This window comes from Ixodes scapularis, unplaced genomic scaffold, assembly GCF_016920785.2.
Source record: "Ixodes scapularis isolate PalLabHiFi unplaced genomic scaffold, ASM1692078v2 PGA_scaffold18__7_contigs__length_3171195, whole genome shotgun sequence".
Taxonomy (NCBI): domain Eukaryota; kingdom Metazoa; phylum Arthropoda; class Arachnida; order Ixodida; family Ixodidae; genus Ixodes; species Ixodes scapularis.
In genome coordinates, this window is record NW_024609844.1 from 2,165,065 (window position 1) to 2,174,221 (window position 9,157).

At 50.6% G+C, this 9,157-nt stretch overlaps 1 pseudogene; it reads left to right on the forward strand.

Moving 5' to 3' along the window:
- Positions 1 to 477: 477 nt before the first annotated feature.
- Positions 478 to 2,750, forward strand: LOC120836431 (annotated as a pseudogene).
- The last annotated feature ends 6,407 nt before the right edge of the window (positions 2,751 to 9,157 follow it).

Genomic DNA, 9,157 nt, shown 5'->3' on the forward strand with positions numbered 1-9,157 from the left:
GCGCGCCCTCAACGGAGAAACCAGGCACTCCGCCGGCGACAGCTGGTTGCCCTTTTGTCGGCAGGTCAGGATTACAGCAGGTTGTGGCCACCACCAACTCGCTCTTAGCCCTACTACTCAACGTGTGTTTCTAATGGAAATAGGCTTTCTCAATCCCTTTTCAAGGCTTGGCCCTCATGCCTTACATCTGGCGCAGTCGACTTTGAACTGTGAAAGGCTACACTAGCCCGACCGCCAGCCGTGCGTCGAATCGCCTGGTTCCGCCTACGCCCCGTCGTAAACACCTGCAACCGTTCTCGACAAGAACTTTGGAAGCTTCGGAATGACGTACTCCCGCCCCTCGCGTCTTCGCAAAGCGTTAAGAACGCGCTTTGTCTCGGCGGTTTCTGGTGAGCGGAACGTTTCGTACCTCCTTGGTAAGCCTTGCACGACACAGTCATGCCCGGCATTGTCTGGAGTGAACTAGACGCAAGAACTATGCCGTGTCTAAGCGTCGAGCTTATTAAGGAAGAGCTCGCTGCACGTGAGCTAGGCACTTCCGGCTCAAAGGGAGCCCTCATTCAGCGACTTGCCGAGGACATCGAGGCGCGCCGCAAATCTTCGCCTAGCCTGCACCAAGCGTCGGCCTCTGCCGCTGGCTCTTTGGCACTAGACTCCATCACGCTACAAAACCTTGCTGTTTTGTTGCAGCAGTTGCCTCGTCCTTCAACGACAGTTACAACGCTACCAGACCTGTCCGCGTCCCTCCCACAGTTCGAGGGCTCGCCAAAGCAAAACGTCAAAGAATGGCTGGAGTACGTTCGTCGCGTCCAACAACTAGCCTCAAGGGATGACGCTACCACCCGGCTCATCGCAGCAAGGAAGTTGAAAGGTACAGCACGAAACTGGCACCTCGCGTTCGGAAGCCAATACGACACGTGGCCAAGTTGGAGAGACGCCTTCAAAGAGACATTCATCACAGAATGGACCCTTATCCTCAGGCAGGAACGCGTCATGGACGTGACTCAAGGGATTGGCGAATCCCTTCATCAGTTCGCCTTCGACAAATTAAGAATCATCCAACGCTGCCCGGTAACCCTCAGCGATCCGGAAAAGATTGACAACCTACTCCAAGGCATGCGGGACCAACATATCGTCGCAGCATTGGCAGCCAACAGACCAACAACCGTCTAAACCTTTCTTGGGAGATGTGCGAGCCTGGATATGTCCGCCCAGCACGCCAAGGCAACCCCTTCGACTACTCCTGCCCAATAAAGTTACCGAACATATTCGCCTAAATCGGCTAGATCCGAATGTCCCACCCACCCTACGCAGCGCTATGGCTTGACGTCACCGTCACCCACAGCCTCACGTCAACGCATCGCGGACCAGCCCACCGACTTCAAGAGGCTAGATACTAAGCCATCTCGTCACAATATGGAGGTTTAGCGTCGTAGTTTCGTATCACACCGCTTGGGACTTGTCCCAAGCGGTGTGCTATAATTGCAAACACCTCGGTCACCTCACTTTGAAGTGTACAACATACACCAGTCAGTCAGCCCAGGCATCGTGGTCGGCAGCTAGGGCCATGCCTGCAGTGCCATTGCCACCAGCTCTTCATACCATTCCAGCAACCCTTGAAGGCTCTCAACTGCAGTGCCCATTCTTTTTGGCGATCATCACTGGAATTGAGGATTATGATGCGTTCCCAGGCTCAGGTTCTAAGCTGGCTCTCGTAACAAAGTCGCCTGTTCCAGAACGCAAGCTACAACCCTGGACTGAGCCTCCACTGGCAGTTGTAGGAGGTACTACCGTACTCCCAGTGGGAGCAGCTTTACTTAAGATCACCATTGGCCCAATCGCGGGAGTCGCCCAGGCCGCGGTTCTGGAACACAACATCCTCCCCTTCATCATTGGTGACGATAGGTTTCGAGCCGCACAGGCGCGTCTGATCTTTGAGCCTCCGCAGTTCGTCCGGCTCCAGCATACGGCCACAGGTTTGTCTCTCATAGCAGAACAAAAACTAGCACCATGGATGTCCAATACCGTAATTCTCACCCAATCGAGCCTTAATTCACAAGTGCAGACGATGTCACAAGACTGCTTACAGAGAGAGCCCTTGCCGTCGCCGGAGCAGCCATCTGGCAAGCCTTCACCCAGGAAAATCCACGTTTGCCTTTAAATAGCCCCAGTGCCGAGCCGCCAGCCCAGATAGCCGGTACTGTTGCTAAAGACATTCACCCTGATCTTCCCCAGCCCTCCGATCAGTTATCTTTCAGCCGAAATAGTGTCATTGCCGACATTTTGACACAGCAGAATGAAGCCTTCGCCCGTTACAAAGATGACTTAGGCCATTTCACAGGCATGCAGCATTGCATTAACCTGTTACCAAACGCCTTGCCATAAAGCCGTATCCCGTACCAATATGCTCCCGAAGACTGACAGTTCGTGGAAAAACAGATAAAGGAACTCCAGGACCGAGGTGTTATTCTTCCAGCATTTGGCCCATGGGCTTTTCCAGTGGTCGTAGCGTAGTGTCTCGCGGAGATAAGAAACGTTTGTGTGTTAACTATGCACCACTCAATGAACGCATGATCACACTGGTGTACCCCCTGCCTCTTGTGGATGATATCATTCAAGACATCGCTGGATGCGCGTACTTTGCTACCATGGACTTTCATAATCCTGGGACTGCACCCAGGATTATGAAAAGACAGCTTTCATCCCTCACCACGGCACATACATGTGGGCTCGGATGCCGTCTGGTTTGAAAAATGCGCCATCCACATTCCGGGTGTCACGGGTGGTGACCAAAACAAAACAGGAAATAAACAGGAAGAAATAAACGTTTAATGTGGCGAACTTGTGCTAAAAATAAAAGAGTACAAAAGATAATAATAGAGCGTCGCGGGCGTCGAAGTCGGCGTGGCAGCAGAGTCGAACGCTGGGGCGAGACTGACTCCGCTCGCCTTGCGGAATCCCTTATGTACCCTCCTGGCTTTCTGGATCGTTCGGCGTAGAAGGTACGGCCCGTGGAACATTCTAATCTCGAATCAGCAAGACGGTTCTCGAATTCACCAGAACATCACATTACAGTGCCAACAAAAATGCGCCTCCGCGGCCAGGAACCGAACCCTGACTTTCAGCGTGGAAAGCAAGCGCGATAACCGTTAGGCCACGCGCGCGCTGCCTACTTGGCCAGCTGCGCGCGCGGCAGTATCATGCAGACAGTCTTGCAAGATCTGAAGCCCCATCACGACAAGTCTGGTATTCGTGTATATCTTGATGGTATTCTTGTCTATGCTCAGTCGTTCAACACGTTTGCGCAACTTCTTCGTGAAGCCCTCAAATTGCTTCTGAAAATGGACTTAAGGCCTCGTTAGACAAGTGTCGTTATGGCGTTCCACATATTAAGTTTCTCGGATTTGTTACATCCACCGAAGGCCAGCGGCCAGGCCCCGACAAAGCAGCAGCCGTGTGCTGCATTCGAACTCGTCACAATCAGAAGAATGTACTCCCATGGGTACAAACAGCTAGCTTCTATCGGCGCTTCATTAAGAATTTTTCCAAAGTTGTGACCCCCCTGCAAGCCCTCATTGAGACCGCAAAGTTTTTATGGACTCCAGAGTTTGAGCATGCCTTCCAGACGATCCGCACAGCTCTTACCCAGCCTCCCCTCATTGCTCACTTTGCCCCAAATGCTCCCACAACAGTGACAACTGACGTTTCTGGCACAGCATTAGGTTCGGTGCTTTCACAAGTACAAGATAACAATAAAGTTGTTATCTCCTACGCCAGCCGTGCCCTCACTCCAGATGAGCGAAAGCTCCATTGCATTGTCTGGGAATACCTAGAGGTGCATAGGGAAATCACCACCAAGTTTTGTCATTACCTGGTTTGTAAGACGTTCACTCTCATCAGAGACAACTTCTGATTCGTGCGGCGAATCAGAAGAGCACGTCGTCCTGAACACCATCGAACCGCCAAGGCTTTCCCAGCAGCACGGTGAAGCCTCCGGACAGCACCCTTTGCCCAAGCGCTTCTTACAGCTGGTAGAAGTGTCTTGGCAAACCCCGAACCTTTAAGCAACGGTGCTTGCGATGTTGAGAAGACCGCGTCGTCCCCCCCCCCCCCCCCCTTGTATATATCATCTCATAATCATCATCACTAGACGTGGCACCGCGGGCCTCCATGGTACGGGCTATCGCCTTTCCGCGGTGCCACGGCACTCCTGAGCCAATAAAGATTACATTACAACTGGACTGGGGCATGCTTGACAAAGAGAGCGAAGCACTCTCGCCGATTTACGTGTACCCTTATGGACTTGGTCGAGTTCGACTTTTTTTTACAGCATCGCCCAGGTCGTCAAAATGTGGAAGCCGACCACTTGTCCCACTTGTCATGTGCTGCCATACAGCCCCTTCAGTCCCTATCTGCCCTGCAAAACGAAGACACAGAATGCTGCGCCATTCTGCAGAGCTTATCCAATGTAGATGGACCAACGGAGTTCACCTTTGTGGACAACATCTTGTACCGTCGGTCTCCTTCAGGCACGTATGCTGTTGTCACTCCATCGGTCTTGCATCCAGCAGTTCTTCAGGCTCTACATGACTCTGCAGGACATTTTGGCATACAGCGAACAGTTCAAAAAGTGCAAGATCGCTATTGGTGGCCGCACATGGAGCAGTCAGTTCAAAGATATGTGTCACCTTGCCAAACCTGTCAAGAGTATAATCGTCTCACATCCCGCAACGTTGGTCTCCTCGGTAGGATGCCCACATCGGACATCCCTTTCTCAAGCATTGCCATGGATCATGTGACCATGCCGCCCAGTGATGATGCCCGATACATCCTCAATGTTGTAGTCTTCGCAACTCGTTTTCTTGCACCTGCAGCAATATCGTCGACATCTGCACGTGACGTCATCCAACACTTGCATCGAATTTTTCATATATATGGAACTCCGGATCACCGTATCTCTAATCACGGCTTAGCCTTTGAATCAGCGGAGTTTAAGCGCTTCATGCGCCTACACAGCATAGAGCTCCACTATACTCCTCAGCCTACCGGCCTGAAGGTAATTGCCTTGTAGAGCGGAGCAACGGAACACTCCTCACAGTGCTGCGCAAGCTAAGTGCATCGGAACCCTTGGCATGACCCACCAAGCTACACGAAGCTGCCTTTGCCGTTAACACTTCAGTTAATTCGAGCACAGGCTTCTCACCTTTTCAGCTGTTGTTCGGCTACGTAGCTAAGCTTCCACTACAACTACATCGCCATATTCAGCAGTTTAGTCTCGTTGAGCGTATTCTCGACATGACTCATCAACGGTCTGAAGCAGCAGCCAAGACCGAGACAGCACAGTCCTTGCGTAAAGGACTCTACGACCGTAGCCACAGTCCACATGATTTCACAGTTGGCGACTTTGTATGGGTGAAGCGTCAAGTGTCTGTCCCCCCATGGCAAGCTCGCTCCCCGGTACAATGAAGTTTACCGCCTTGTAGAGCAGTTGACTCCTACCACCTTCAAGCCTTCCGCATGTCTGGTTTGGGATCTCGTATTCTTAACCAACCCAGGACAGTGCATGTGTCCCAGAATAAGCTGAACGTTCTTCCGACTAACTCAGTAGAGATTCAGTCGCCCAACTGCGAAGTAGAGCCGTCCAGCCCCGCCACACAAGTAGCAAGCCAAGGAGAGAAATTAAGCCCCGAAGAACAGCAGCGTTCCGCCGATGAAACAGCAAAAGAAGTGAACCGCCTCCTTAGCTGCCACAGGGTCGTCAGCGCTTGCAACGTATTCGGCGAAGACCTCACTATTTTTGTGACTATACGTTGGACTGAATATTTGCCCGGCCGTTCTTATTCTTGTTCAAGTAATTGTGAATTTGGCTTCACGCAAAATAAGGGACTCGGTTTTAAAGATACGGCGGGGAGTGAGTGTGTTCGTCTCTTTCCTTTTATTTTGCGTACTTTTGAACCCTTTCCATTCCAGGGTCAACCATTTACCTTTATTTGAGGTTAGCTGTGAAAGTGACTGCGTTTGAATGTTAGACTTTATTTTGCATATTTTTGATGTTAGCTATAGCCTTGTCCTTTTGGTGGTAAACTTTTGCGTTTTTTTTTAAATATTAGTTGATAGCCATTTCCTTCTGCGTTCTTTTCGTTTTATTTTGCCGTACACAAGCCGTTCGTTGCTTTTGCTCTAAACCAAGAGACTTTGTCTTTTCAGGCTACGATGGGATGTGAGGACGTGGTATCCTCCGTCCCCTTTTCTTCTTTCAATTACCTTTGGCGCTCCCCAAGTGAGCGTGCCTGGTGACGGAAGATAAAGAAGCCGCCCTCGTGCCCGGCCCGGACGGCTCTTGCGTTCCTGTCTGGTGCTGCCGTGAGCTTGTTGAGCCTCCAGCCAGTCAAACCAGCCACCACCAACTCGCTCTTAGCCCTACTACTTAACCTGTGTCTTTGATGTAAATATACTTTCTCAGTCCCTTTCCAAGACTTGGCCGTCATGCCTTACAGAATACCTTTATTTATTTTTTTCCGTCCCAATCTGGCGTCCTCGACAGGAATCTTTCTTTTTAACATCTTAGAGCTTGAGTATGCGGGAATAGAACTCCGCGAGTGGGTCGGAAACGAAATAGTCTGACAAAAAGAACGGTTCAGAATGAGAGAAGATGCAAGAGAGGCAGCTAAGGGGGCGCAAGAGATGGCTGACAAAGAACCTCCTAGATTCCAACAAGAAAAGGTAGCGCAGTAGCTGCGTCTTCAGTTGCTAGGAAACAACAGTTCAGGTCGAGATGAAAATCTGCAGGATAGTGGCAGTGGAGAAAAAACAAGGAGGCAAACAAGTTATTGTAGCCCTCATAAATTAATCCCACCGTTAATTGACAAAAGGCACGACCTAGATGCTTACATCCGTCGTTTCGAACGAGTGGCGACCCGTCAGGACTGGCCCCAAAGAAGTGGGCGGTGTCTTTAAGCTTGTGTCTCACCGGACAGGCCTTAACTGTCGTTGGCAGGTTGACACCTGAAGAGCTTTTGGATTATTCAAAAGTAAAGCTTGATCTGCTTCAGCGGTTCCGCTACACAGCAGAAGGTTACCGGGAAACATTTGGCCGGGCAAGCCAGTAGAGGCAGAGGCCGGTAGACAATTCGCAGGTTGGGTCCTCGGCTCTTTTGACTGATGGCCTAAAACGGGTGATACTAATAAGATATTCGAAGGGCTCAGAGATCGCATGATCGCAGTGCAGTTCTTAAAAAAAACTTTCAGCCTTTCCACCCTGGAGAAGAAGGCAGACCAGCGGAGCTGTACAATGGAAAGTAATGGCCGGCCGCAAGTTGGTCAGCCAGGGTGGAAAGGCTGCCCCATCTATGAGCGACGGCGACAACCAGATACGTGGCTTGCCGCCGTCGCTCATAGATGGCGGTAGGCGTCCAGAGCTCGGTGTCTTCATTTCTTTGCGGGGGACACGATCCTGGAGAAACTAGACCTGAACAGCTCCGCTGTAAAGATGTAGCACAAGGCTGCCTATATTTCGGAGGGAAAGAGACTGCAAGACCCTCGTGAGTTTGGCGGTAACTGCGGACCACTTTTTGGAAGCACAGGGCAAAACTAGCTTGACTAACTCGAGAGAAGAGGACCTAATTCATAAGAGTGGAGGTCGTAATAAAGAGGGTAGTAGGCCGAAGGTTCGTACCAAGGGATCGAGTGAGTCGATGCTCTCTCCGCAACAAGTCGACATAAAGCCGCAGAATGCTGGACCAGTTTTAATGCTCAACACGTATCTGCGTGCTGGAGGTGCGGCAAGCCATGAAACAAATCAGATATGAGTAAATGGAAGCCAGAAGATAAAAGTAGCAAGACTCCTCAGGCATCCTGTATGTTGACAATCGCTGACAGCGAAAATCCAGAAGAGACATACATCGTACTGAGAAACGGAGAACAGATACCGATAGTAAATGCGGCACTCAGAAAAGGCTCCACGGCTTCTCGTAGACAATACGCCAGAGGTGAGAGAAGAAGTGGGTCGTGGACCGGTCACCGTACTGAGATACAGTGGCTGCAACCCTGTTGTTGTAAAAAGGGGTCTGGTTCTAGATTATAAGTCAACTGGTATCTTTGGTCCGGTTTTCATTCTTGATAGGACTGTCACGTATCTGACAGAGGCAGAGATCGAGGTGAGAACTTCCTATTTTACGGGCAGTCTAACAGCCAAGTTCAGAAATAACCCGCTGTACGATTTGGTGTTATGAAATGCTCATGGGGTGAGAGGAATCGATAATCCCGATGAAGAGTGAAATGACGAGGGAAGACTTAGGGGGTCGCTTAACTGAAGGAAGAGAGACAGATGTCCAAAGAAAGTGAGACTGCCGAAGGACTCGTATTTAATGAGAAAATAATAGACGGCTGTGAAGTCTTGGAGCCCGAGATTAATTCTGCAGGAGCGCTGGAGATGGTAGCCGGCAAGATGAAACACTCCAAGCTACCAGTTATGAAGCTCGAGCCCACGGGAATTGACCACAAGTAGAAACTGTCTCAGTGTAATGACCAATCACTGAAGAAATGCTTTTGTGCCGTCGGCAGAACATACATCTCGGGAAAACCACAAGAGTCTCAATACGTGTTGCATAACGAAATCCTCCACAGGAGGTACAAGACGCCGGTACACAAGCATTGGGAAAAACTGGTTTTTCCAATAGATTTCTGAACAATAGTACCGAAATTGGCACGTGAAGGAATCATGTCGCGCCACCAGGTAACAAAGGAAACCACCGATCGTATCCAAGAAAAAGTTCGGCGCCATGTTGCACGGCTGAATGTCTGGAGGTTGGTGAGATGCAGACCAGACCGAATGGCTACGGACGGCGACAACCGCGTGCAGACCAGGTTCGTAGCGAACTCGGCGAAGCCCGAAAAATTGTTGGATCACGGTCTGAAACGCGAGAAGCGCCACTAGCCTCGGAGCAAAGAGCACAGGAAACGCTTAATAATAATAATAAAAAAGAAGCGGTCCCGGCCTAGCAGCAAAGAAAAGAAGAACCAAGATAAGGGGCACGGCAAAGAACAGGCGTAAGAACAAAGACCGTCCCTCAAGGACAAGGAAGCCAAGAGAGGTCGAAAGACGGGAACGAGAAGAGGAAGAAGCGGCAGCAGTTCTTCGAGCATGCTAAGCGCAGCG